Source organism: Melanerpes formicivorus, unplaced genomic scaffold, assembly GCF_026170545.1.
Source record: "Melanerpes formicivorus ecotype bairdi unplaced genomic scaffold, bMelFor1.0.p_v2 SCAF_79, whole genome shotgun sequence".
Taxonomy (NCBI): domain Eukaryota; kingdom Metazoa; phylum Chordata; class Aves; order Piciformes; family Picidae; genus Melanerpes; species Melanerpes formicivorus.
The window spans coordinates 960,236-987,389 of NW_027142431.1; the positions used below are offsets into that span (position 1 = coordinate 960,236).

At 49.8% G+C, this 27,154-nt stretch overlaps 1 protein-coding gene across 3 annotated transcripts in view; it reads left to right on the forward strand.

Annotated features, from left to right (window-relative positions):
• PLEKHF2 (pleckstrin homology and FYVE domain containing 2) overlaps positions 1-27,154 on the forward strand; it is a 53,963-nt gene that overhangs the window by 8,855 nt on the left and 17,954 nt on the right. Inside the window, exon 1 of one of the 3 annotated variants that reach the window (XM_068164323.1) lies at positions 9,638-9,758. The exons of 1 other annotated variant lie outside the window; for it this stretch is intronic. The gene's annotated coding sequence lies outside the window, so the exon portion shown is untranslated. Of the gene's footprint in view, positions 1-9,637; positions 9,759-12,668; positions 12,684-27,154 lie in introns of those variants that run through there. One more of the 3 variants, XM_068164326.1, reaches the window with a different exon arrangement.

Sequence of the window (27,154 nt, forward strand, 5' to 3'; positions counted from 1 at the left end):
TGCCAGGTTCTGCACATTGGCCACAGCAACCCCAGGCAGTGCTACAAGCTGGGGTCAGAGTGGCTGGAGAGCAGCCAGGCAGAGAGGGACCTGGGGGTACTGGTTGATGGTAGGCTGAACATGAGCCTGCAGTGTGCCCAGCTGGCCAAGAGGGCCAATGGCATTCTGGCCTGCATCAGGAACAGTGTGGCCAGCAGGAGCAAGGAAGGCATTGTGCCCCTGTACTCAGCACTGGTTAGGCCACACCTTGAGTCCTGTGTCTGGTTCTGGGCCCCTCAGTTTAGGAAGGAGCTTGACTTGCTGGAAGGTGTCCAGAGAAGGGCAATGAAGTTGGTGAGGGGTTTGGAACACAGCCCTGTGAGGAGAGGCTGAGGGAGCTGGGGCTGCTTAGCCTGGAGAGGAGGAGACTCAGGGGAGACCTTCTTGCTCTCTGTAACTACCTTAAGGGAGGTTGTAGCCAGGCAGAGGTTGGTCTCTTCTCCCAGGCAGCCAGTACCAGAACAAGAGGACACAGTCTCAGGCTGCACCACAGGAGGTTTAGGCTGGAGGTTAGGAAGAATTTCTATACAGAGAGAGTGATTGCCCATTGGAATGGGCTTCCTGGGGAGGTGGTGGAGTCACCATCATTGGAGGTGTTCAGGAGGAGACTTGATGGGGTACTTGGTGCCATGGGTTAGTTGTTTAGGTGGTGTTGGATTAGTTGATAGGTTGGACTCAATGATCTTGAAGGTCTCTTCCAACCTGGTCTGGTCTATTCTATTGTATTGGTCAGATTGTGTGCTAATGCATACTTCTGACAGTTCTGACACTTTACTGGGAAAAAGAAAAAACAAAGAAAAAAAACCCCAAACCCAAACAGCCAAAACCCCATCGATAAAACCCTGCTTGCTTTGTGCCCAAGAGCAGTTACAGTAAATGCCTTATAAATACCAGCTAAGCAATTCTGTTTAGGACTGCAAGTACTAATGATGCTTCATAGATGGAAGAATGAGCACTTGCAGCTGAACGCAAGAAAAGTGGCAAGAAAGGCTTTAGCAGTTTTAATGATGTAGCATTTGTGTGGGGTTTCAGAATGGGGAGAGAGCTGGAGTGCAGGAATTATTTCAGTGCTTGTTGAGATTGAGCATTGAAGTGGCTGTAGGCAGTGGCAGGGGAGCTTTGCAGCATATGAAGAGAATCATAGAATGGCTCAGGTTGGAAGGGACCTCAGAGATCATCTACTGCAGCCTCCCTGCCACCGGCAGGGACAGCTCTCAGACAGACTCAGCTGCTCAAGGCTTTGTCCTGCCCGGCTTTAAACACCCTCAGGGAGAAGGCATCCACAACCACTCTGGGCAGCCTATTGCAGAGTCTCACCACCCTCATACTGCAGAACTTTTTCTCAGCTCCAATCTAACCCTACTCTCCCTTGGCTTAAAACCATTTCCCTATGTCCTGTTTCTAGATACCCTTAGGGAAAGTCCCTCTGCAGCCTTCCTGGAGGATCCTCAGGTATTGGAAGGCTGCTCTAAGATTACTGCCTGAAGTCTGCTCCTGGCTGAACAAACCCAGCTCCCTCAGCCTATCCTCATAGGAGAGGTGCTTTGTGCCCCTCCTCCAGACTCTCCAGCTGCTCTGTGTCCTTCTGCTGGGGACACCAGAGCTGGAGGCAGTATTGGAGGTGGGGTCTCAGCAGAGCAGAGAAAAGGAGCAGAATCCCTTCTCTTGCCCTGCTGCCCACACTCCTCTTGATGCAGCCCATGATACAATTTGCCTTCTGGTCTGCATGAGGGCACTGCTGGCTCATGTTGAGAGCCCTTAGAGTTTTCTATCTCCCGCTCAGCTAAAAGCTTTTTTCACTGTGCTGTAAGCTTGGCTGTGTCTTCCTCCTGGCCTCTTGTCTCTGTTGTTGCCCACAGCTGACACTTTGTTCATATTCACCCTGCTGCTCAGGACACTCTCCTAGGTGGTTTTCCTGAATTCCTGTTCTAAGTTACAGTGAACAAACATACTCCTGAACATTCCAGGTCATTTTAGTCTTCCCTTTCTGTAAATATATTGCTGGGTTGGTTGGTTTTTGGGCTTGTTTTGGTGAGAGATTACCAGGAACTTTATAGTTAGTATCTGTTAGGATCAAGGTAAATACTAGTGTTTGATTTGTTGTTTGGTAAAACAATTGCCCAGGCAGCCAGGAGGGCCAATGGCATCCTGGCCTGCATCAGGAACAGTGTGGCCAGCAGGAGCAGGGAAGTCATTCTGCCCCTGTATGCTGCACTGGTTAGGCCACACCTTGAGTCCTGTGTCTAGTTCTGGGCCCATCAGTTTAGAAAGGATGTTGAGATGCTGGAAGGTGTCCAGAGAAGGGCAACAAAGCTGGGGAGGGGTCTGGAGCACAGCCCTGTGAGGAGAGGCTGAGGGAGCTGGGGTTGCTTAGCCTGGAGAAGAGGAGGCTCAGGGGAGACCTTCTTGCTCCCTCCAACTCCCTGAAGGGAGGTTGTAGCCAGGTGGGGGTTGGTCTCTTCTCCCAGGCACCCAGCACCAGAACAAGAGGACACAGTCTCAAGCTGCACCAGGGGAGGTTTAGGCTGGATGTTAGGAGGAAGTTCTACAGAGAGAGAGTGATTGCCCATTGCAATGGGCTTCCTAGGGAGGTGGTGGAGTCACCATCATTGGAGGTGTTCAAGAGGAGACTTGATGGGGTGCTTGGTTGTGTGGTTTAGCTGGTTAGGTGGTGTTGGATGATAGGTTGGACTTGATGATCTTGAAGGTCTCTTCCAACCTGGTCCATTCCATTCCATTCCATTCCATTCCATTCCATTCCATTCCACTCCCTCCCCTCCTAACATCCAGCTTCATTCAGCTGCACAAATCCAGTGGTTTATTCTGTCGTCATCCTTGCTCTGTTAAGTAGCTGCTTTCCCCTGAGAATAATTGTTTTTTTTAATCAGGGTTAATCTCCCCAGATGCTTGGTTGTGTAAGAGCATCTTGTGTTTTAGTGTGCAGCACTACATAATGAATTTCTGGGAGCGGGGTTTATGGCCTTTTTTAATCACAGCAACTGTCAGCATGGTGGAAGCCTCAGGACCCTGATGGCTTTCATTTGATGGTTTTGTTTAACGTGTCTGCAGCCACTTTCTGATAGTAGATGTTGGAAGTTGGAGTAGATGATCTCTAAGGTCCCTTCCAACCTAAGCCATTCTCTGCTGGTCAGTTCTGCAAATTCTCTGAGTGGGAGATTCCTCTTTGAATTTGCTCAGCACAGGGTCTTGGTTTCTAGAGGTATTACTGGAGGTGTAATATGGTGGTTGACATGCACCTAGAGAAATGATGTATCCTGGATCAGGAGGATATTGCTTATTTCAAACTGTAGAATCTTAACAGCTCTGTCCCCTTCTCAAGTCAGTTGCTGTGTTATACCATTGGTGTTCCTGAGTGTGGAAAGAGGTCTGGTGAAAAGGAAGCATTTCCTTCCTATGCGGGCACTGCAGCTCTGCCTGCCAAAAAAGGGAGCAAAGGCTTAGGCTCTGTGGCTGCTCCCAGGCCAGCTGCACATTTGCTCTGTTTATTTTCTGTCCTGGAGAAAGCCTCACAAATGTCTCTTTCTGCAATTGGTCCTCGTTTTGTTCCCAGCATGCTGAGTCAGGACAATAGAGGCAACTCTGCCTGTCCTCCCCAAAGGAATCACTCTCCTGTAAAGGGAACTTTTGGCAGGAGTGCAGGGCAGTAAGGATGGAGAGAAGGGAAGCCCTGCAGTATCACCAGGACAGTGAGTTGCTACAGTGATATCTTACTTCCAGGCCACAAGGCCAGTACTTTCCTTCAGTGCTGAAGTGGAACAAATCTTGACAATGTGCTTACAAAGAGATCAGTGGAAGCATAGAAAAGAAGCTGTGTGATGCAGTGAGTGGTTAGCATGGTGAGAGGAACTTATCAGTGGATTAATAAACAGTGGATGGGAAAAAAGAAACTGAAGTTATGTCTTCAAGTCACAAGGTAGTTTTCAATGACCTCAGAAAGTAAAGCAACACTTTGAATTGCAAATGACAGGAGGCTGCCTGAATAAGCAGTCTGTGCCTCTTTTGTATCCTTCAGGGAACAGCTCTGTGGGATGGTGATGCCCTTGGGGATGGTGTTGTCAATGGTGGCATTAAAAACCTGTCAAATAAGGTAGTCTTAATTTGTGTGCCTTCACTAGCATCATCTCCTTTTATTTCTTGACAGCAGTTGGTGCCATGTAAGAAATTCCATTCATCAGTTCTAATGATTTATAATTCACAGAATCATAGAATGGCCTAGGCTGGAAGAGACCTCAGAGATCACCTACTCCAACCTCCCTGCCATGGGCAGGGATGCCTCTTAACTAAACCAGGTTACTCTAGGCCCCATCCAACCTGGCCTTGAACATCTCCAGGGAAGGGGAATCCACAACCACTCTGGACAATCCATTCTAGAATCTTGCCACTCTCATAGTGAAGAATTTCTTCCTAAGATCCAAAATAATTCCACATCTCACAAGCATTTGCCCTCTTTATTGTTGGGTTTTGTTTGGTTGAGTTGGGTGTGGGGTTTTTTGTGGGTAGATTGTTGGGTTTGTCGATTGCTGGATCTGAGAAGACATTTTCTCACATTGATGCTAACCTCCTGGTCATTCCTATCAGAAAAAGCAACTGCCAACTCTGTTGCTAGCTGCTAATTATGTGTTTGAAAAGAATTCTCACATCTAGTTAGCCTGGCCCACGTAAAGCAGCAGCCAAGCAGTATCCTGCTCAGTGACCTTATGTTTTGTGTAGCTTTCCTCTTTATGGCCTTGCTTTTGGTCAAGCACAGAGTTGTAGCTCGATCTTTCTCTATGGAGCAGTTCACTGGAGTCTGTTCCAGAATCTCCACTTAGACTTGCATGTTTAAGGCAGCAAAAGCTAAGAATTCTACTAGTCCTAGAGAAGAGCAGATTTAGATTGGATGTTAGGAACAGGCTCTTTGCTGCGAGGGTGGTGGAACACTGCAAGAGGTTGCCCAGGGAGGTGGCTGAGGCCCCATCCCTGGAGCTAGTCAAAGTGGGGCTCAACAGGCCTCTGGGCAGCCTGAGCTAGTTGAGGATGCCCCTGCTGACTGCAGGGGGTTTGGACTAGATGACCTTTGGAGGTCCCTTCCAACCCAAACCATTCTATGATTTCCCACACAGCTTAGCAGCTGAGTATCTGCATCTTACTTTGGTCCTTGCTAGTGTTGAAACATTCAGCAGTAGCAGGAAATGCTTTCCAGCCATAAGCACAGGAACTGCTCTACTGCAGAAGAGGAGGGCCATGCACTTTTGTCACTGTGTTTTTCAAAACCACATCTGGTGGTGTGTTTTAAAAGGAAGGTGCAAGAGGAGCCATTCAGATCTAGCAGTCTGCCAAAATAGTGTTCTTGTTGCCAGGTTAAGAACTGCAAAGGTTTAGTTACCAAAGGGTTTTTGAAGGAGCTACAACCTTTTGCTGGATGCTCTCTGAATGTGCTTTGCACTGTTTGATAGCAGTTGTGCATTCTCAGCACCACATTTGTCTCAATACAGCTCCATCATATTTTTTTCCAGCCTCTAGGACTTGCTTGCAGTCTACATATTTTTTTTTCTCTCTTTTTTTAATGTGGCTGACCCTCAACTGCTTTGAATCCATTTCATAGCTTCATACAATGTTTAGGTTGGAAGGGACCTTAGAGATCATCTATTTCCAACTGCCATGAAGGTGTCCCTACACCTTCCACTAGACCAGGTTGCTCAAGGGCTCATCCAACCTGGCCTTGAACAGCTGCAGGGAGGGGTCTCAAGTAGAATTAACATAAACCAGGGATTTGCTCAGCTCATTTTGGCAGTTCTTCCCCAGCCTGTTCTCAATGTGGACGGTTTGAACTCTCTAGAAGAAAATGAAACCTCCCTTTTGCCCAGCCAAGCTGATGTGGTGGGTTTTCTGAATCAGAAGCACAGTGCTCTGGGGGTTCAAACTGAAAATGCTGGCTAGGATGGAGTCCAGACTTCTGTCACTCTGTAGATGAAAAAAAAGAAACAGCCCCCCAAACACTTAAAAACTCAGAGCATGCCTAGTTTTGCCAGAGTGTTTCTGGATGCTGTTCAGTGACTTATTACTGCTGATAATCAGTCAAGGCTGAAGCGTGAAAGCTTAGATTCTGTAATTTCACACCTTCTTTAGTTGCTACAGGCAGAGCAAAACATTGTGGTCTGGGACATTCATGCCTGTTGAGATTGTCTAGCTCAAATTAGCATCAAATTAAATGAAGGGGAAAGACACATAGTTAAGGTACAACTGTTGGACTTCTTTAGTGTCAGGAAGATCACATTCCTTCAACAAAGTCTTTGCTTACGGCATTCTGATCTAGAAGTCTGGACTCTTTGCTAACCAAAAAAACCCCAAGCAAAGGCTGGTTGCTGGCTCACTCTGTACAAATCTAGAGATTCCCAAAATCAGACTCCCCCAGATACTTTCACTGAAAAAAACCCAAAACAACAATCCAAACCAAACAAGACCATCTCCACTCCAATTGCCAACTCCTTAGGAGGGCTGGGCCAACACTGGACATGTGCAAGGAGCTTTGTAACAGATACAGTGTTTGGAAATGAGAGGTCTGAACCTCTAATTTCATGCACCTCATGAACTGCATGACATCTGCCTGCCTGCAAATACTGCTTTTTGCATAGTGTAAGTGCAGGATGTGAGCAACTAATGGAAGGCAGAGAAGAAATTTCACTCCATAAATCTAAAATCACAGTGCAAGTAACTCTGATGTGCAACAGCTGCTACTAATCTTTGAAGACCCTTTTACCTTTCATGTTCTTGAGGTGCCTGCAGGTGTGTTTCAGGGCAACCTCAGAGCCATCTCAGTATGAGTGGTGTGGTGTTTCTCTCACCACCAGGTCATACATGCTCTGGATACACAGTGTCCTTCTCCCAAGCCCCCCTGAGCCCTTTAGCAAGCCAAGGATGTAACAGCAGGGCTGGGCTATCACAGAATGGAGTTGTGGCTGTGGTCCCTTGTGGGCATCTGAGGAACAGAGGTGCCAACCCAGCTTGCACAAGCCAGCTTTCAAGGCCTCATCACGCAGAAGGGTATCTGATATTCAGGCTAGCTATGTCCTGCTGGATATTGGAGTAGTAAGTAGGGTGCACTGTGTGACTGCCTTTCCCACAGGAGTTATTCCATGATGCATCACAGGATTCACGATGCTTTTGGCGAGAGAGGTGAGGGAGACCATGACCTTGCAGTAAAATTCTAATGCCATGTTGCCCCAGCTCGAGGTAAAACACTCATTGCTCTGAGCTCTGACAGAGAACCAAAGTGTTGAGGACGCAATTAACAGCAAATTCCTGCAGTTCATCTTTGACTCTAGTCACCTGCTCTGTTGGCTGTGGTGGGTTTGCCAAGAACTAACTGCTCCAAGGGTAGCAAGCAGGTGTCATGATTTTCTGAATACAAACTATACTCATAGGTGTGCTAGGGCCTACAGAATGACTGGAGATTCATTGTGAATTAATCAATTGAATCATTCACACACTGAAAAATGAATTCTCAAAGAATAAATAAATGGGCACATGATGCCATGAGGGTGAAAAAAGGAACTGGGTAAGTTTAGGGATTCTTTATCAGCAAGTGTCTACTCAGGAACATATTAATTGCAAACTCTAGCACTTGAATCCCACATTCCCTCCTCTCCCCCTCAAAAAAAAAGCCTTATTAGAAGCTCACTTAATAGGGAATTGATTTTTCTTAGGCCTCCACTAGTGGTAATTTTTTGGGACAGGGCACAAAGGATGTCAAACACCACTTCCAATGGCTGCTGTTGAGTTTAAAACCCAAACCAGTCTCTTTTAAGCATTATGGAGCTTTTATGTGTGGGGAGTTTTTTTTCCTTGTCTTTTTGTTCACAACAAAATGAACAGATCCTCAAAAGCAGTGAGGAAGTGGTAAGAGTAATAAAGAAAACACACCTGTTTTTTCAGGAATGCTCAAAAAATTTGTTTCTGATCTGTTTCTGGTTTGGGTTGGAAGGGACCTCCAAAGGTCATCTAGTTCAACCTCCCCTGCAGTGAGCAGGGACATCCTCCATGTGGGTGTGCATCAGGGCTTAAAAGGCTACCACGATATTACGTAGAGAAAGAAAAAGCAGTAAACAAAAGAGTTTTTCATGCAGGGTTGGTTTTTCAGCTAGTGCTTGCTCTCTGCATGGAATCCAAGCAGCTTGCCACGGGTTTTACGGCTTGGTGGGAGACTGGCTCTCCTTCACCAAATGCCTTCTCCCTTGGCACCAATTTTTTGCTTTTTCATCAGCCTCCACTGGAAGGGGGCAGATCTGTTCCTTGCAGAAGGGATGTGGGTTCAGCAGCCCTGCTTGCTTTGACTCTGTAGGAAATCCACTCCTGGAGCTGGGAGCACATCTGAACATATGTTACTGGTCTTTTACAGCTGTCCCTGTCACTTGTAACACCCCCACATGGAAGCTTTTGAATGGCCCCCATGTCCAGAAGCTAAACCTTGTCACAACAGTGAGAAAGGGTTGTTGGTTCAATTCCGTCCTTCAATAAGCCCTTAGGGCAGCCTCTGGCTGGAGCTGAACGCTGGGTGGATTTGGGAGCAGCAGATGGCCTGGCTGCTGTGCTGTAAGACGGCAGGGTGTGCGCTCAGCACTCCGTGCCCTGCTCCCTTCCCCGTGTCCCTCTCCAACGGCAGCAGAGACCCGACTCGGTGAGGCAGCTCTTGCCTGATGAAATTCAGTGCATTCACTATGACCACTGGAAAGCCCCCATTCACCTCCAGGGACTTGCTCTGCTACCATTGCCTAACTGTTTTGGTTCCCCAGGAACCCCAGCTGCATCATTGCCCAATGATAGGAAATTTGGAAAGTGAAACCCTGGTCAGTTGCATGTGAGTGACCTTCTTTACACCAGTGCTGGTTTTGCAGAGCAAAGACCTTGGCCCTGGAGTGGCACCGTAGCAGTGCATGGCACTACCACTGCAGCGGGAGAGCTGTGCCCGCTCGCTTCCCACCCCACAGCTCCCCAAACCACCACAGCCGCGCTCCCACTCTTGTAGCTACCCCTCAACGTCTGGAAAGCTAGGAAAGGAGCAGGCTTGCTGCAGAGCAGCCGGCTAGATTTGAAAAGTACTGCTCTGAGTGACTTGATGTGTGGGCACCAGAGGATGCAGAGCAGTGAAGGGGCTCCTAGCAGACCTGCCATAGCTTCTCGGCGCTGAGCGGCAGCTCCTCAAACTGAAACACGCTGATAACCCTGTGGGCTAGGAGAGGTTCATCCAGAGAGGCAAGGAAAAACGCGGCCATCCTTACTTATTTCTGGGAGACTGCGCCTGGAGCGATGGACACACAGCGCGGTCCCGGGACGGTGCACAACGGGAGCGTGCTGGTGTGGTTTGGGCTTAAGAAGGGCGACGCTCTCCCGTCCCGACAGTCCCTCTTCCGCGAGGTGCCACTCGTGCGCTGGGGAGCGCCGGGCCGCTCCGATGCTCTCAGCGCAGGGCGGCTGCCCGAAGCCCGGCGGGCCGCCGAGGAGCCGCCAGGGCCGCCTCAGTCCTGCTCGCCTCAGCGCTTCCCGCCTCCCGGCTCCTCCCAAGATGGCGGCGGCCCCGCCCCGCGCGGGCGGTGTCCCGGAGCCCGTCCCCCGGCGGCGGGGTGTATGATCCGCGGCCGTGCGGGGACGGGGCGGTGGGGCTGGCTGCGGGGCTGGCCTCGGCCGGGCGCTCGGGCGGCAGGCGGACCGGGACGCGCCGGGTGAGCAGTGCGGGTCCGGCCGCGTCCCAGGTGGCGGAGCTTCGGCCGCCGGGGCCGGCCGGCTGGTCGGTCGGGGGAGGAAGAGGGAAACTTTCCTTGTGGAGCCGTTCGCCGCCGGAGCTTCGGCCGTTTTTCCGCGGCCATGTTGGGATCCGGGGGCTGCCTGGCGGGGAAGGAGCTCCCCCGGTGGGAGGCGGCGACGGGCTCTGCCGGCGGACGCCGTGCGGCTTGTCCCGCCGCGGGGCTGGGGCGCTCCCGGCCCCGTGCGCGTCGCTGCCGCTTCCTGCCGGGAGGGAGGCAGCGGAGCGGGAAGGACCTAGGCAGGAAAAGGGCGGCGGGCGCTGGCTTATCCCAGCGCGCTGAGGGGAGTTGCGGGGCCTCGGCAACGAGTTCGCCTTTAGAAGGCGGGAGGGAAACGGCGACATCGGCCCCGCGGTGTTACATAAGTGCCTGAAACTCTCCGACTCGTGACTGGCGCCGAGGCCCGGGCGGCGGCCGCTCGTCGAGGGACGGCGAGACGGGACGGGAGCGAGCGGGGGGCGCTTCCTCCTTGCCTGGCGGGCCCCGCGGTGCGCCCGCCGCCACAGCCTTCGCCCGGCCCGGGCGAGCGCCGTGCGTGTTGACTGAAACAACAACTCGTCCTCGGGGCGAGTCGCCGGAAAAGTCTTGGTGCTGTGGTAAATAAAAACCCAAAACCCAGCCACAAACCGAGAAGGCAGCGGAACGGCGAGAGCTGCTGTCGCAGGCATGAGCCGCGCTTTCCCCTGTGAGATGGGCGTATTTTTGGAGAGGAAAACGCGATTGATCCGCTTAAGATAAGATATATGCGGCGCATAAGCTGTTGTCTGAAAGCGGTTCAGCACGGCAGCCACATGTTTTCTCCTCTCGCCTCCTTCGCAACCCGATGTGCGTGGCCAGAGGTGTCTCTGAAAGGCAGAGCTGCTCCTCACGCCGGGCAGCGAGGAGTGAGGCTGCGGAGAGCAGCGCGGCTCGGCACCCTCTTTGTCCCCGCTCGGAGGAGCGGCTGCGGCTCAAGTTTTGGCATGAACCGTCAGTGCAAGAGTTGTTGGTAACCAAACGGACCTGTTCTGTCCATAACCGGAGATGAAGGGCTCCTTTGCCTGTCTTTCGGTTGAATTGCTGCGAGTGGTTCCAGCAGCAGCACCACCGAGTCCCAGCTCAGCTGTCCTGTGTGTTGAGCAGCGACTCTAGGGCTCGGTGGTGTATCCGAGGCTGCGGTGTGCCTGACAGCTTCAGGTCAGATGAGGTTAATACGGCAGGCAAAAGGAGTGTAAAATCAAACACACAACACTAAAATCAGTTTCAGAGCTGAGGTAACTGATTTCTCTTTCTTTGCCGAAATAAAGATAAATACTCAGCTGTCAAGTTCTAAGACTTGTACAACGAATTGTTTTGGGGATGGCTGTATGAAAGAAGGGAAATGTTGGAAGATGGCAAGGTAGTCAGTGCTGAGATCCTACAGATGATTTGCTTTGTGTGCAGTCATCAGCATGCAGAAAGGAATTGGATCTTTAGCTCAAAAGGCAACTTTCTTGTTTTTAACCTATGTAATTTGCATATTGTTGACTAACCAAGTGAGAAATAAGACTCCTGTGTAGATAGAGGTCATGTATATCAGCTTAGTAAGTTTAATAGCATTTTCTGAGGTGTTTTAGTGCTGTGCTGCTCATGGTGGTAACAGCAGAAAAAGTGAGGTGGTGTGAGCCCGAGTCCCAGATCCTTGCTTCTGAATGCAAATTGGCCTTTTGGAGTGTCCGTGGGTTTTGCTCTGCATAGAAACCCACACAGAGGAAGTCCTTCACATGCTAAATGAAACTGGTGAGTAGAAATTTGGCACTGGAGAACTTGGATCAGATTCTTCCATCGTACCCTCTAGAAAAAGAGGAGTGTCTTTTCACCTAGAAGCAACTTTTCATTAAACACAGTGATGAAATCCTTCAGCAAGAACTCTGTTCTCTTTCCCTTAAATTATGGGCTTAGACTTAATACCAGAGTTACAGATGTCCTTGGACTAATAGAAGATCTACCTGTAGCATCCTGCAGCCCTTTTAATGCACAAAAATTATCATTACTAAGATGGTTGTTACGTGCAAACAACTTAGTGACTTTCAGACTTCGCTGTTGGGGCTTGTGGATGTGAGATTTCAGAATGGTGGAACTATTGTTGGGGTTGTTCAGTTTGGACAAGAGAAGGCTCTGAGGAGACCTAATTGTGACCTTCCAGTATCTGAAGGGGGCTCCAAGAAAGCTGGGGAGGGACTTTTGAGGGTGTCAGGGAGTGATAGGACTGGGGGGAATGGAGCAAAACTAGAAATGGGGAGATTCAGCTTCTTGGATGTTAGGAAGAAGTTCTTCACCATTAGGGTGGTGAGGCAGTGTTGGAACAGGTTGCCCAGGGAGGTGGTGGAAGCCTCATCCCTGGAGGTTTCTAAGGCCAGGCTGCATGTGGCTGTGAACAACCTGATGTACTGTGAGGTGTCTTTGCCCATGGCAGGGGGTTGGAACTAGATAATCCTTGAGGTCCCTTCCAACCCTAACAATTCTGTGATTCTAGGTGAGGCATCATCCAGGGGAGCTTGGCAGATCTCGTTTGCCTTGCCAAGAGCCAAGGAGGGCAGAAAAGGCAGGGTCCAAGTGCTGGTTTGGCTACACTTGCAACGTTTGTGGTGACTTGCCTTTTCCAGAGAGCGCTAGAGGTGCTAAAAGGGAAAGCTTAAGGTCAAAGCATGGCAGGCAGATGGGGAAGAGCTGAAGTTTTAATACTTTTCTGAAAACATGTGTCAGCTAAGAAGGTGGAAGTGGTGGTTGAGCAATCAAATGGCATGCAAGGCTTTGTTCTTTTTAGTGGGTGATGTCAAATAGGGAAGCTGTAGTGTTAACAACGGATACGTTTCTTAGCTGCAGGTAAGAAAGTAGGTAAGAAAGTTAGCTTCAAGTTAACTTCTTGGGTTTTGTGTTAAGGACTTAAAGCTTATTCTGCACTGCTTCAAATTCTAAAGGTACATTTGTGACAAATTTCAGGCTTGGTTAATCTGTTAATCAAATGGTCTGGGTTGGAAGGGACCTCCAAAGGTCATCTAGTCCAACCCCCCTCTGCAGTCAGCAGGGACATCCTCAACTAGATCAGGTTGCCCAGAGCCCTGTTGAGCCTCTTCACCATTTAATGTATGTAATTTTATGTAATGATGTTTGTATATGTAAAGTGACTACTTTCAAGGGTTCATCCAGTAGTTTGCTGTAAGTGTGATAATCTGGGGATCCTTCTCTGGAGGAGACTAAATAAGGTGCAAAAGCACTCATTTGAGTCAGAGTGGCCTATTTAATACTTTCTTCCCATACAGCAAATACAGGGTTTGCTGTTGTAAAATACAAAGTTGGTGAGGGGTTTGGAACACAGCCCTGTGAGGAGAGGCTGAGGGAGCTAGGGTTGCTTAGCCTGGAGAGGAGGAGACTCAGGGGAGACCTTCTTGCTCTCTACAACTACCTGAAGGGAGGTTGTAGACAGGCAGATGTTGGTCTCTTCTCCCAGGCAGCCAGTACCAGAACAAGAGGACACAGTCTCAGGCTGCACCAGGGGAGGTTTAGGCTGGAGGTTAGGAAGAAGTTCTCTACAGAGTGAGTGATTGCCCATTGGAATGGGCTGCCCAGGGAGGTGGTGGAGTCACAATCATTGGAGGTGTTCAGGAGGAGACTTGATGGGGTGCCATGGGTTAGTTGTTTAGGTGGTGTTGGGTTGGTTGATAGGTTGGACATAATGATCTTGAAGGTCTCTTCCAACCTGTTCTCTTCTGTTCTCTTCTGTTCTCTTCTGTTCTCTTCTGTTCTCTTCTGTTCTCTTCTGTTCTCTTCTGTTCTCTTCTGTTCTCTTCTGTTCTCTTCTGTTCTCTTCTGTTCTCTTCTGTTCTCTTCTGTTCTCTTCTGTTCTCTTCTGTTCTCTTCTGTTCTCTTCTGTTCTCTTCTGTTCTCTTCTGTTCTCTTCTGTTCTCTTCTGTTCTCTTCTGTTCTCTTCTGTTCTCTTCTGTTCTCTTCTGTTCTCTTCTGTTCTCTTCTGTTCTCTTCTGTTCTCTTCTGTTCTCTTCTGTTCTCTTCTGTTCTCTTCTGTTCTCTTCTGTTCTCTTCTGTTCTCTTCTGTTCAACTTTCGCCTTGATGATTTAGGAGGGGACTTGTTGTTACAGTTGAGGGAGGGTGAGAAGCAGCTCTGCAGTTAGGTGTGGTAGAACATGTTTATGGTATTAAAGGCGCTTCAGTACTGCCGTGCACCGCACGATGCGATGACGGCCGGGTGAGCAAGTAGAGTCCTGCAGATTTCTCAGCCACGTGAGTTAGTCCTGTTGAAATAAAGGCGTTTACTCGCAGGAGAAGTGGTTTGCTTTGAGAGTTGTAGGGCAGTGAGAGTAAATACTGTTGTGCAGAAGTGTTATTGAACAGAAGAGCTGTACTGCGTGTTGTGCAGCCTGCCACTTTGATACCACCTAGTCACAAATGCACTCCTGTTTACTCCAGGGGTTTTTGAGTAGCATGAGTAGGTAATGCTGCTGGAGTGTAATGAGACTTTTGTTTTTTAGCCTACTAGTGATTTGTAAATGCTGTAGGGATTAAAAAGATTATTTGGAACAGAGTGGCTTGCCTCTTTTTTTTTTTCCTTCTTTGCATTGTGATGTTTAATATTGTTAATAGTAATTAATACTGTTCTATTGTGTGTGATACAGCAGGGTTTTGGATGTTGCTTTTTATGTGTAAAAGAAGAAAGCACAGCTGAAACTTTAAACTCACAAGGACAGGGAGGTTCCTCCTTCATTTCTAGCCCTCACCCCACCTCTGAATGCAAGAAGATGACAAGCAAGCAATTAATGACTGCGTTCAGATGCAATCTCTTGGGAAGTTGTACTCATTCAAAGAGATCCAGGGAGGCTGTTAGATAGTGATGTATCTCTTTCTGTCAGCAGCTTTAGCTTTCACTACATAACCTCTTGTACCTCAGACATGAGCTAGAGGTGACCGTTTTACTTTGAAGTGCTTGGTTCACACTGCTCCGCTGAGACCCCACCTCCAATACTGTGTCCAGTTCTGCTGTCCCCAGTGTAAGAAGGACACAGAACTCCTGGAGTGAGTCCAGAGCAGGACCACAAAGAGGATGGAAGGGCTGGAGCACCTCTGCTATGAGGATAGGTTGAGGGAGCTGGGGGTGTTCATTCTCCAGAAGAGAAGATTCTGGTGTGGAGACCACCTTAGAGCTGCCTTCCAGTACCTGCAGGGATCCTACAGGAAAGCTAAAGAGGGACTTTTCCTGAGGGTGTCTAGAAACAGGACAAGGGGGAATGGTTTGAAGCTGAGGGAGAGTAGGTTTAGACTGGCTCTTAGGAAGAATTTCTTCAGTGTGAGGGTGGTGAGACTCTGGAATAGTCTGCCCAGGGAGGTTGTGGCTGCCTTATCCTGGGGGTGTTCAAGGCCAGGTCGGATGAGGCCTTGAGCAGCTGAGTTTCCTGCTGTCCCTGCCTGCAGTGGGAAGGTTGGAGCAGATTATCTCTGAGGTCTTTTCCAACCTGAGTCATTCTATGATTCCGCTTACCATGCCTTCTGCAGAAGGAAGAGTTGCAGCATGTTCTTAAACACTTCCATTCCTGAAGCATAAGCAGCATTTGTTACAGCAAATCAACATGAAAGAGGTTGCTGCACATGCTGCTCTTGAGGCTGTCAGCATCTTCCTCAGGAGAGTAGCTGTGCAGGTTCAGTCCAGTGCAAACCTTGCTGCAGTTTCCGAAGTTTCCTTCAGCTTGAGTCATCCTTGCTGCAGCAGTACTAAGAGCAAAAGCAAGCAGTCTGTTGGGTGAGAATCCTGTGGACCTCGAGCCCCTGAGGTATCCTGGATGTTGTTTATTGCACTCAGAGGACTGGGTTGTGCTGAGTGTTTCAATGTCCTTGCCATATAACTTTAAAATGCAGCAAACTCACTCAAGGAGCAGTGGAGGGGCAGAGGGCCAGGGAGTGCATTTCCCAGGAAGGCCACCTAGGGTAAGCTGCTCTGCTTATGGAGTTCTTTCAGGAAATGACTCCTTTAACCCTTCTGCTTTGAATTTCTCCTCACTTTAGCTGTCAATACCTGGTAATGTAAAACGGCTGAGAATGCTTTTCAGTGGACTTGTGCCCTGGAAACTGCGTGTGACAATGCTTTCCCCCTTCCCCCCCACTTCTGGTGCATGTTAGCAGCATGGAGGCAAGCAGACTGCCCTTTCAACACCCAGGCTGTGACTGAAAAGCTGATTATGTAGGGGATTGACAAGTTCTATTTACTGTATCATTGTTAAACCTTTCCTTTGGGAAGTGTTGATATTTCTAGACCTTCACCCTCCACTCATCTGTCACCAGGCAGCAGCTTTCAGTCTAAAACCAGGCTTGTGTCCCTTTACTTAAGAGCAATTCAGTGCTTGGATACATACATTTTAAACGTTGCTGGGGCTGACAGTGACAGGTCCACAACTGTAGTGCTTCACTGTTGTCAGGCTTCTGAAAATTGCACCATGTGGTTTGGTTCCAAGCCCCAAGCTGTGTTTCAGCTGCCTGTGAGCCCCTGTCTTCTGCTGGGCTGGTGGTTTGCAGCCTGCTGACAGCCCTGCTGTGTGCAGGGCTGCTGGGGCTGGAGACCATTTTTTGCTACCAGTTTGAGCAGCTTCTTTCAGGAGGTTTAAACGGTAGGGAAAAGACTTCCTGCAGCCAGCCATGCTTAGCATGCCTGTAATCTGTTCTTGCCGGTGAAGTGGTGGTAGAAACTTGGTGCCAGGGCCTAGTCATGAGGTCTGTGGTGACAGGTTGGACTTGATGATCCTCGAGGTCTCTTCCAACCTTGGTGAGACTGTGAAACCAGGACAAGGATTGAAGAATTTTAAGGAACTGAGGGTGGCTGAATATTCTGGTTTTCCTGATAGGATACTAAAAATGGGCTGCAGCAGTGCTTTGTCTGACCCTGTTAGATAGTGGCCAGCTCCCTGGCCTCCTGTTAGTATTTCTGCAGTTAGGGTTGCCCCTGAAGTGGAGACTTCTTAACCTACTTAAGTCAAAAGCAGCAGAAAGTGGAGGTGGTTGCACATGGTGTCAGAGGAGGAGTTTGTGTGTTGTCACTTGGCTTGTGTCTGGTCTAGTTATGTGGAAATGCTTGGAATGACTGAGCTGGTGAAAAAACAAACCCTAACTCCTCTTCATCATGCAGCTCCTTTAGCCTGTAAGAGGATGTAAAGGACATCTATGTGACAATAATGTTGATACAATAACAATTAAATCACGATCTGGTGGTTGTGTTGCTGTGCTTGTAAATTGTGAGCCTGCAGAGGGAGGCTTTGCTCTGTTTTAAAGCACAACTAGTTAAAAGCAGCAGTCCTTTTGGGTTGCAGTTACTTGTAGGAACTTAATGACTCCTGCCTGGCTATGAGTGCTTGCTAACTCTCCCTCTAGCTTGGTCATTCTGTAAGCAGTTATATCTGGTCTAGTCCTTCTTTAGCTCTTGGTAAAAATCAAGGACTCTCCCTCCAATGGTAGTAAAAGTTAACTAAAGGAAACTATTTAAACACTCAGTTTTATGGGTGGAGGCAATCCCAGGCACAAATCCAGGCTGAGCAGGGACTGGCTGGAAAGCAGCCCTGAGGAGAGAGACTTGGGGGGGCTGGGGGAGGAGAAGCTCACCAGGAGCTCTCAGTGTGCACTTGCAGCCCACAAAGCCAATCAGATCCTGGGCTGCATCAGGAGAAGTGTGGCCAGCAGGGCAAGGGAGGTGATTCTCCCCCTCTGCTCAGCTCTGGGGAGACCCCACCTGGAGTACTGCCTCCAGTTCTGGAGCCTCTATTGCAAGAGGGATCTGGAGGTGCTGGAAGGTGTCCAGAGAAGGGCCAGGAGGATGAGCAGAGGGCTGGAGCTGCTCTGCTATGGAGACAGACTGAGGGAGTTGGGGCTGTTCAGTCTGGAGAAGAGAAGGCTCCCAGGTGACCTCATTGTGGCCTTCCAGTATCTGAAGGGGGCTACAGGAAGGCTGGGGAGGGACTGCTCAGGATCTCAGGGAGTGCTAGGACTAGGGGGAATGGAATGAAGCTGGAGGTGGGGATATTGAGGCTGGAGGTGAGGAGGAAGTTCTTCCCCATGAGAGTGGTGAAGCCCTGGAATGGGTTGTCCAGGGAGGTGGTTGGGACCCTGTCCCTGGGGGTGTTTAAGGCCAGGCTGGATGAGGCTCTGGCCAGCCTGATCTAGTGTGGGGTGTCCCTGGCCATGGCAGGGGGGTTGGAACTAGATGATCCTTGTGGTCCCTTCCAACCCTGACTGATTCTGTGATACTATGTACCTGTGCATAAAAAAAAGAGATAAGCCAATGAACGAAGTCAGCATGAAGAAAGGGTAAACACAATTTTGTCAACTTGAAGAGGCTCATTTGGAGCTTCTCCAAATGAGGTGTTCTGGTAGCTCTGAAGTGCTGAAATTTGCAGGTACTCTGAAATCTAGGAGGTGCTATTTTTAGTGTAAGAGAGAGACAGCAGAAACCCATCTGTAAACACTCTCTACTTGTATGTTAAAGATGCTACAAGAAGCATCCTGCCAGATACTGTTTTATTTCAGTCCCTGAGGACCAGATCCTCTTTTTCACACTGACTGAGAGCTGGTCTAGCTAGCCTTTAGCAAGCTGGCCTGCATGTGTGCTCTAAATACAGTAATCCATAGCAAAACCAAACCACACAACCCATCTGTTTTGGGACAATTGCTTGGAAGATGGCTTTGGCAGCACTTCTGTAGGGCAGCTGTAGGTGGATCTGTTTTATTTTCTATCCTAGTGGTGCCACATCCCCTCCCTGAAAGAATTCAACTAATCCATTTCAAGGTAGAATCAATAAGGTTGGAAAAGACCTCAGAGATCATCAAGTCCAACCTGTCACCCAACACCTCCTGACTACTAAACCATGGCTCCAAGTGCCACATCCAGTCCCCTCTTGAACACCTCCAGGGATGGTGACTCCACCACCTCCCTGGGCAGCACATCCCAATGGCTAACAACTCTCTTTCTGAAGAACTTTCTCCTCACCTCAAGCTTAAACCTCCCCTGGCACAGCTTGAGACTGTGTCCTCTTGTTCTAGTGCTGGTTGCCTGGGTGAAGAGACCAGCCCCAATCTGGCCACAGCCTCCCTTCATGTAGTTGTAGACAGCAAGAAGGTCTCCCCTGAGCCTCCTCTTCTCCAGGCTGAGCAACCCCAGAAGGTATGTTGATGCTGTGGATTCTCTAAGTGGTGCAGAGCTGGAAAAACTCAAGGCAGGATCTGGCTTGCTCTGAAATTGGTCAGATCCTTTTGATGATTTTATTGTCTGGTTGTTTTTTCTCATGTCCCTCACGCTCTGTGCACTGAGTGTGAAGCATGGCAGCAGTTGTATACCTCGGGCAGATGCCCAGGTGGGTGCCCTGGTGCTGCTGAAGTGGACTGTCATCAGTTCAGCTGTTCCTTTGCAGGCAGCATCTCAGATGGAAAGGGCACACCCAGCCCTTGTCCAGGCAGTCTGCAAGGGAGCAGTAAGTGACTGCTGCCAGACTGGGAAATAACACTGACTGGGAGAGACTCTCCAAACAGCTGAACAACTGGGAGTAGGGAAACATTAAATTGTAAGCAGAAAAATGTGTCCCAGGGTTTGGTGCTGCAGCCTGGTCGATCCGCTAGCAGCAGGTGAGGGTTGTGTCACCACGTGGACCTGTGTGCAGGCTTTGTGTCTGTTGGAGCTTCCTGAGCCAGAGCAGGGTCCCAGGTTCCTTTCCTCTGCCCTTGACTCTTCTGCCATATTTCTAATGTTTTGGCCTGTTGCTGCTGTCCTTCTGATGGCTTTCAGCTACTTAGAGCTGCAGAAAACTTTAGAGGGAACTGATGTTTCTTTGGGATCAAAATCCATGGAAGCTGGTTTTGAAGCCATGTTCTGGGGTGCATTCCCAGTGCCTTGGTTTTAAGATGAAAGGTTGCAGTTTGCTAGTGCCAGAGGCTAAACTAACCACTGGTGGTGCTCCTAAATATGTGCAAGTGGAAAGCTGAAACACTGGGTTGTTTTCCTGTGACAGCACAGATTTGATCTGAATATTGGCTGTTGTTTCAGGGGATTGTTGGTTAATTGAAAAGGGCACATAGGTTTTACACAGTTTATAAAGATACAGAATCACAGGGGTTAGAAGGGCCCTCCAGAGATTGAGTGCAACCCCCTGCAAAGCAGGCCCACTTTGGGCAGGTCACACAGGAACAAGTCCAGACAGGTTTTGAACGTCTCTAGAGGAGGAGACTCCACAGCCTCTCTGGGCAGCCTGCTCCAGGAGCCTCAGAGTAAAGAAGTTTTTCCTTGTGTTGAGATGGAATTTATTGTGGTTGAGTTTATGTCCATTGCCCTTCATCCTGTCTGTGGGTACCACTGAGAAGAGCCTGGCTCCATCCTCCTGACAGCCACCCTTCAGGTATTACAGACATTGACGAGGTCCCCTCTCAGCCTTCTCTTCTCCAGACTGAGCAGCCCCAGGGCTCTCAGCCTTTCCTTGTAAGACAGACACTGCATCCCCTTACCCATCCTCGTAGTTCCCCATGGAACCCTCTCCAGTATTTCCCTGTCCCTTTTATATGTATAAAATCTGTGTATAAACCCAAACTAAACCTCAGCCTGTTCCATTACACCCATTTTAGTGTGCTGACAGCTGCAAGTGTTTGCTGTCCATAGCTGCTTGGGTCTTGCTTTCTCTGCTTTGAGTTTGATGTCTGATGGGAAGCAGCATTCAAGATAGGCCAGGACTGCCTCTTGACCTCTGCATATGAAGCTTTCAGGGTGGTGTGGCTGTGCTGTGAGGTTTTTTTAACTTTAGCCATACCTGCTTTCCACATACAAGTGCTGGCTGCCTCCCCTTTGGAATAGAATAGAATTAACCAGGTTGGAAAAGACCTTCGAGATCATTGAGTCCAACCTATCACCCATCACCATCTGATCAACTAAACCATGGCACCAAGGGCCTCATCCAGGCTCTTCCTAAACACCTCCAGGGATGGTGACTCCACCACCTCCCTGGGCAGCACATCCCAATGGCCAATCTCTCTTTTTGGAAAGAATTTCTTCCTAATATCCAGCCTAAACCTCCCCTGGCACAGCTTGAGACTGTGTCCTCTTGTTCTGTTGGGGGATGCCTGGGAGAAGAGACCAACCCCCACCTGGCTACAACCTCCCTTCAGGGAGTTGTAGAGAGCAAGAAGGTCTCCCCTGAGCCTCCTCTTCTCCAGGCTAAGCAACCCCAGCTCCCTCAGCCTCTCCTCACAGGGCTGTGCTCCAGACCCCTCCCCAGCTTTGTTGCCCTTCTCTGGACACCTTCCAGCATCTCAACATCTTTCCTAAACTGAGGGGCCCAGAACTGGACACAGGACTCAAGGTGTACTTTCAGACCCTGAAAGGCATTAAGAGTTTCCTCAGCTGGATGGTTCAGCTGGCAGTGCTGTGTGTCACAGGTGCTGTTCAGGGTTCCTGTCAGTGCCTGGGGAGGGCTCAGCCACTTGGCAGACAGGTAACCACATGACAATGAGTTGAGAGCATTGCTCCCTTTGCTCCAACCAGGTGGTGGTTGTGGAACTGCCTGTTGGTTTCCAGCAGCATCTCTCTCTGTATGATGCCAGGAGACAAAAGCAGTGTCTGCTACCATGGTTTATGATGAATAGCAGCCTGACTAACAGGCAGCTGATTTTATTGAAGAGCTGTACAGCTTACAAGTGTCTTGCTCCTGGGCTTGTGCAGTACAGCCTCTTCTCCCCTAAGAGGCATTCAGGGACTTTGTTTCCAGTGAAGTTTGTCACAGAATGGAAATGCAGCCACTTCCAGTTGGTCTAGAGTGGATTGAGGCTCTCCTGATTCAGAGAATGATTTAGGTTGGAAGGCACCTTCAGGATCACCCAGCTCCAACCCCCCTGCCGTGGGCAGGGACACCTCCCACCAGCCCAGGTTGCTCAAGGCCTCATCCAGCCTGGCTTTGAATACCTCCAGGGAGGAGGCAGCCACAGCCTCCCTGGGCAACCTGTGCCAGTGTCTCACCACCCTCACTGCAAAGAATTTCTTCCTGATCTCCAGTCTCAATCTGCCCTCCTCAAGCTTCAATCCATTCCCTCTCATCCTTTCACTACAAGCCCATGTCAAAAGTCCCTTCCTGACTTTCCTGTAGCCCCCTAAAGATACTGGAAGGCTGCTCTAAGGTCTCCCTGGAGCCTTCTCCTCTCCAGGCTGAACAACCCCAACTCTCCCAGCCTGTCCCCACAGGGGAGGTGCTGCTGCACTTCCCTGTTGTATGGACCCTTTGTGAGAGATGGAAACCCAGGCCAAACTATGTTCTGTCACTGCAAAGTGGAAGAAAGTAGTGGGCACAGCTTTGGGAAGCAGCAGCCCTGGATTTCTGTCTCTTTAATGGGTGCCACGTGTTTCTTGCTGGCGTTACGGCATGTGGCATTCCAGCCAAGGTGGTGCCTCTCACCCTCTGTGCAGGGCAGACTGCAAACTGGCCAAACCTGTCCAGGGGCACAGCCCACTTCCACCTGCCTTTATTTTCTTCAGGTCTCCCCTATGATTATTTAGCATTACAATTCATCTGGAATCTGTTTACAAACAGGTTGAAGTGATGTTCTCTTTCCAGCTGTGGTTTACTCTGCTCAGCAACAAGCCTTGTGAGGAGCTGATGTGGAGGATTTGGATGGTTTTGCCTGCCTAGATGGGCTCAGGCAGTCTGCTGACTCTTCAGCAGAGTAGCCTGGATAGTGGGACAGCATTGCTGTGCTCTTGCTGTGCTGACACATATGCTGCTTGGCTAAAAATAACTTTCTGTACCCAAACCAGCTTCAGAGTGAGTTGGGCAATACAAGGTCAGGTGCCTTGAAAAATCTACCTAGAAAGGCTCTCCATCCCCCAAATGGAAGTGGCCTTTCCCAGCTGAGTTGGATAATGGCTGTTGCCATTGCAGGGTAAGGCTCTTGCCATTCTGGTTTGATGATAAAGTTTCTGTTGTTCCTTTAGAATCATTTAAATTCTGTGAGCAATCCTTACACAGGGTTCACCTAGAGAGGGCTCTGGGGGAGATCTTAAAGCAGCCTTCCAGTACCTGAAAGGGGGCCTACAGGAAAGATGAGGAGGAACTTGTCATGGAGTGTAGTGATAGGACAAGAGGTAATGCTTTTAAGCTGGAAGAGGGTGGATTTAGATTAGAAAGAAGGAGGAAATTCTTCACTATGAGGGTGGTGAGACACTGGGACAGGTTGTCTAGAAAAGTTGTGGATGTCCTCTCCCTGGAAGTGTTCCAGGCCAGGTTGTTTGGGGCTTTGAGCAATGTGATCTATCACAGAATTGTCAGGGCTGGAAGGGACCCCAAGGATCATCCAGTTCCACACACACACACCCTGCCATGGGCAGGGACACCTCACACTACAGCAGCTTGCTCACAGCCACAGCCAGCCTGGCTGCAAACACCTCCAGGCAGGAGGCTTCCACCACCTCCCTGGGCAACCTGTGCCAGTCTCTCACCACCCTCATGGGGAACAACTTCTTCCTAACATCCAATCTAAATCTCCCCTCCTCTAGCTTGGATCCATCCCCCCCAGTCCTATCACTCCCTGACACCCTCAGAAGTCCCTCCCCAGCTTTCTTGTAGCCCCCTTCAGATATTGGAAGGCCACAGGTCTAGTAGGTGATGTCCCTAGAACTAGATGATCTTTTAAGGTCCCTTGCAACCTGCCCCACTGTGTGATTCTGAAGTGAAATGGCAATCCTTCCTTCTAAGCTGGAAATGAGAGTGCACTAAAATGTACTGGAATGCACTGAAAGCATTACTAGACTGTAAGATGTTAGGCAGTTGAAAAAGGGGGTTCTACATTGTACCTTCTGGAAGGTTTTTAGTGATATGAGGACCAGGCTTAAGACAGTCCTTGGCAGCAGTTTAAAACCAAAATCTCATCAGATCTGTCAGGGTGATTATGGTCATTGCACTGGTTAGGCCACACCTCGAGTCCTGTGTCCAGTTCTGGGCCCCTCAGTTTAGGAAGGAGGTTGACTTGCTGGAACAAGTCCAGCAAGGGAGGGGGAGGGGTCTGGAGCACAGCCCTGTGAGGAGAGGCTGAGGGAGCTGGGGTTGCTTAGCCTGGAGAAGAGGAGGCTCAGGGGAGACCTTCTTGCTCTCTACAACTACCTGAAGGGAGGTTGTAGACAGCAGAGGTTGGTCTCTTCTCCCAGGCAGCCAGCACCAGAACAAGAGGACACAGTCTCAGGCTGCACCAGGGGAGGTTTAGGCTGGAGGTTAGGAGGAAGTTCTATACAGAGAGAGTGATTGGCCATTGGAATGGGCTGCCCAGGGAGGTGGTGGAGTCGCTATTACTGGAGGTGTTCAGGAGGAGACTTGATAGGGTGCTTGGTGCCATGGGTTAGTTGATTAGGTGGTGTTGGCTGATCGGTTGGACACGATGATCTTGAAGGTCTCTTCCAACCTGGTCTGGTCTATTCTATGTTTATGAATGCTTCTGACCAGCCAAATGCATGGATTTGCATTCCCACTGTATTTGGGCATGGTGTTGGGTTGATGGTTGGACTTGATCTTAGAGGTCTTTTCCAACCTGAGCAATTCTGTGATCTGTGACTGAATGCTGGGTTTGGAAATAATCTAAAACTTTCTGAAGTAGTGGCAAGGCCCAGGGTATTGACAGGCTGCAGATGATGAGGTAATAGGGCTGCTGCTAACATATTTCTGCCAGCCCTGAGGCTGATGCCAGAGCATTAACCAACAGGTTGAGACAAATGAAAGGTTAAGACTACTGGTTTGTACTGGATAGACCAGTAAGGGAGTGAGTGAGCTCATCTGTGTTTCCCCATGGGTGCAGCCCCACAGGCTGTGCAATGCAGGGAGCCAGGACTTGACAGCAGGGAAGGGAAAACAAGAAGCATCCCAGGAACACAGAAAACATTAGGCTGGGAATCACAGGATTGAGACCTGGGAGATGTCCACAGTATCATCTGCCCTGCTTGCCTGCCAGGCTGGTGTTGATTCATACTTGCACTGGGTTTGCTCTGTAGTGTTCAGATGAAAATGTCACAACCATCTTTGCTTCCTCAGTGTAATTCAAAGCAGCCTTTGTATTGCTACCACCCTGTTCTGGAGTTCTATCTTGCTGCCTCGGTGGTGTGTGTGTGTTTGTTTTTTGCTTCATTAAATACCAGTAATATAGAAAGGTGTGAGGGAAAGGTGCAAAGATGCATCACCTGTGCTGCCTTAAGCAAAAGGTAATTCTTTCTTTTCCTTAATGTGTGTCTGTAAAGTCAGCTAAAGGTCCACTCCCACTACTGGTACCCTTCTGAAAGCTACAGCTGTTAAATAGAACCATAGAATGCTTTAGGTTAGAAGGGACCTCAGAGATCATCTGTTCTAACCTCCCCACCATGGGCAGGGATAAGGATAAGGCAGCCACAGTCTCCCTGGGAAGCCTATTCCAGAGTCTCACCACCCTCGGACTGAAGAAATTCTTCCTTAGAGCCAGTCTAAACCTACCCTCCCTCTTCAAACCATTTCCCCTTGTCCTGTTGCTAGACACCCTTATGAGAAGTCCCTCTGCAGCCTTCCTGCGGGCTGCCTTGAGGTCTTGGAAGGCAGCTCTAAGGTCCCCTTGGAGTCCTATAGAATCTTAGAATTGTCAGGGTTGGAAGGGACCTCAAGGATCAGCCAGTTCCAACCCCCCTGCCATGGGCAGGAACACCTCACACTACAGCAGGCTGCTCCCAGCATGGAAGGCAGCTTTAAGAACCCCCAGAGTCTTCCCCAGGCTGAACACCCCCAGCTCCTTCAGCCTATCTTCACAGCAGAGCTGCTCCAGCCCTTGGATCAGCTTTTGGCCTCTGGACTCACTCCAGCAGCTCTGTGTCCTCCTCCTGCTGGGGACACCAGAACTGGAGGCAGGATTGGAGGTGAGGACTCAGCAGAGGAGAGTCAAGGGGCAGGATCCCCTCTCTTGCCCTGCTGCCCACACTCCTCTGGCTGCAGCCCAGGGCTCTGTTTACCTTCTGGGCTGCGTAGTGAAAGCGATTCTGGCAAAGTTCAAAGGGATCCCCTTGCCTTCTTTCCTGCTGTCATCTCTGCACTGATAAAAATCTCTTTGATCTCTTGGCCCTTCTTACTTTGCAGAATCATGCTGTAGCTTTTTGTCACTCTTGACACATCTCTCTCAGGAATCATCTGGAGAGGTGGGCACAAGCCAACCTCAGGAGGTTCAACAAGACCAAGGGCAGGGTCCTGCAGCTGGGTGGAGGCAATCCCAGGCACAAATCCAGGCTGGGCAGGGACTGGCTGGAAAGCAGCCCTGGGGAGAGAGACTTGGGGGTGCTGGGGGAGGAGAAGCTCACCAGGAGCTCTCAGTGTGCACTTGCAGCCCAGAAAGCCAATCAGATCCTGGGCTGCATCAGGAGAAGTGTGGCCAGCAGGGCAAGGGAGGTGATTCTCCCCCTCTGCTCAGCTCTGGGGAGACCCCACCTGGAGTACTGCCTCCAGCTCTGGAGCCCCTATTGCAAGAGGGATCTGGAGGTGCTGAAAGGTGTCCAGAGAAGGGCCAGGAGGATGAGCAGAGGGCTGGAGCACCTCTGCTGTGAGGACAGACTGAAGGAGTTGGGGCTGTTCAGTCTGCAGAAGAGAAGGCTCTGAGGTGACCTCATTGTGGCCTTCCAGTATCTGAAGGGGGCTCCAAGAAGGCTGGGGAGGGACTGCTCAGGATCTCAGGGAGTGCTAGGACTAGGGGGAATGGAATGAAGCTGGAGGTGGGGAGATTCAGGCTGGAGGTGAGGAGGAAGTTCTTCCCCATGAGAGTGGTGAAGCCCTGGAATGGGTTGTCCAGGGAGGTGGTTGAGGCCCTGTCCCTGGAGGTGTTTAAGGCCAGGCTGGCTGAGGCTGTGGCCAGGCTGATCTAGTGTGGGGTGTCCCTGCCCATGGCAGGGGGGTTGGAACTAGATGATCCCTTTGGTCCCTTCCAACCCTGACTGATACTATGATACTGTGATCTGGGTTGCCCTCTGCATCCTTACCAGCTGGTTGCAGTAGTGACACCAAGACAGCTTGTGGAATACAGCAGTTGAGGGAATGCTTTTGTGCAGAGAATTATGTGAGAACTGCTTGTGAGGAGGCTGATGTTTCTCTTCTCAGTGACAGCTGGGATGTTTGCAATAGCAGCCAGGACAGCTAACTCCAGCACAGTACAGGGCTTTAGTTTAGTTGTCCCTGTCAGGTCAGCATCCAGCAGTGAGAAAGACCTTTACAAAGCATTTGTCTTAACCTCCTCTCAACATAATATTTTGGCGGGGGAGGGGGAGAGTGAAATCTCTTCTCATTTCCTT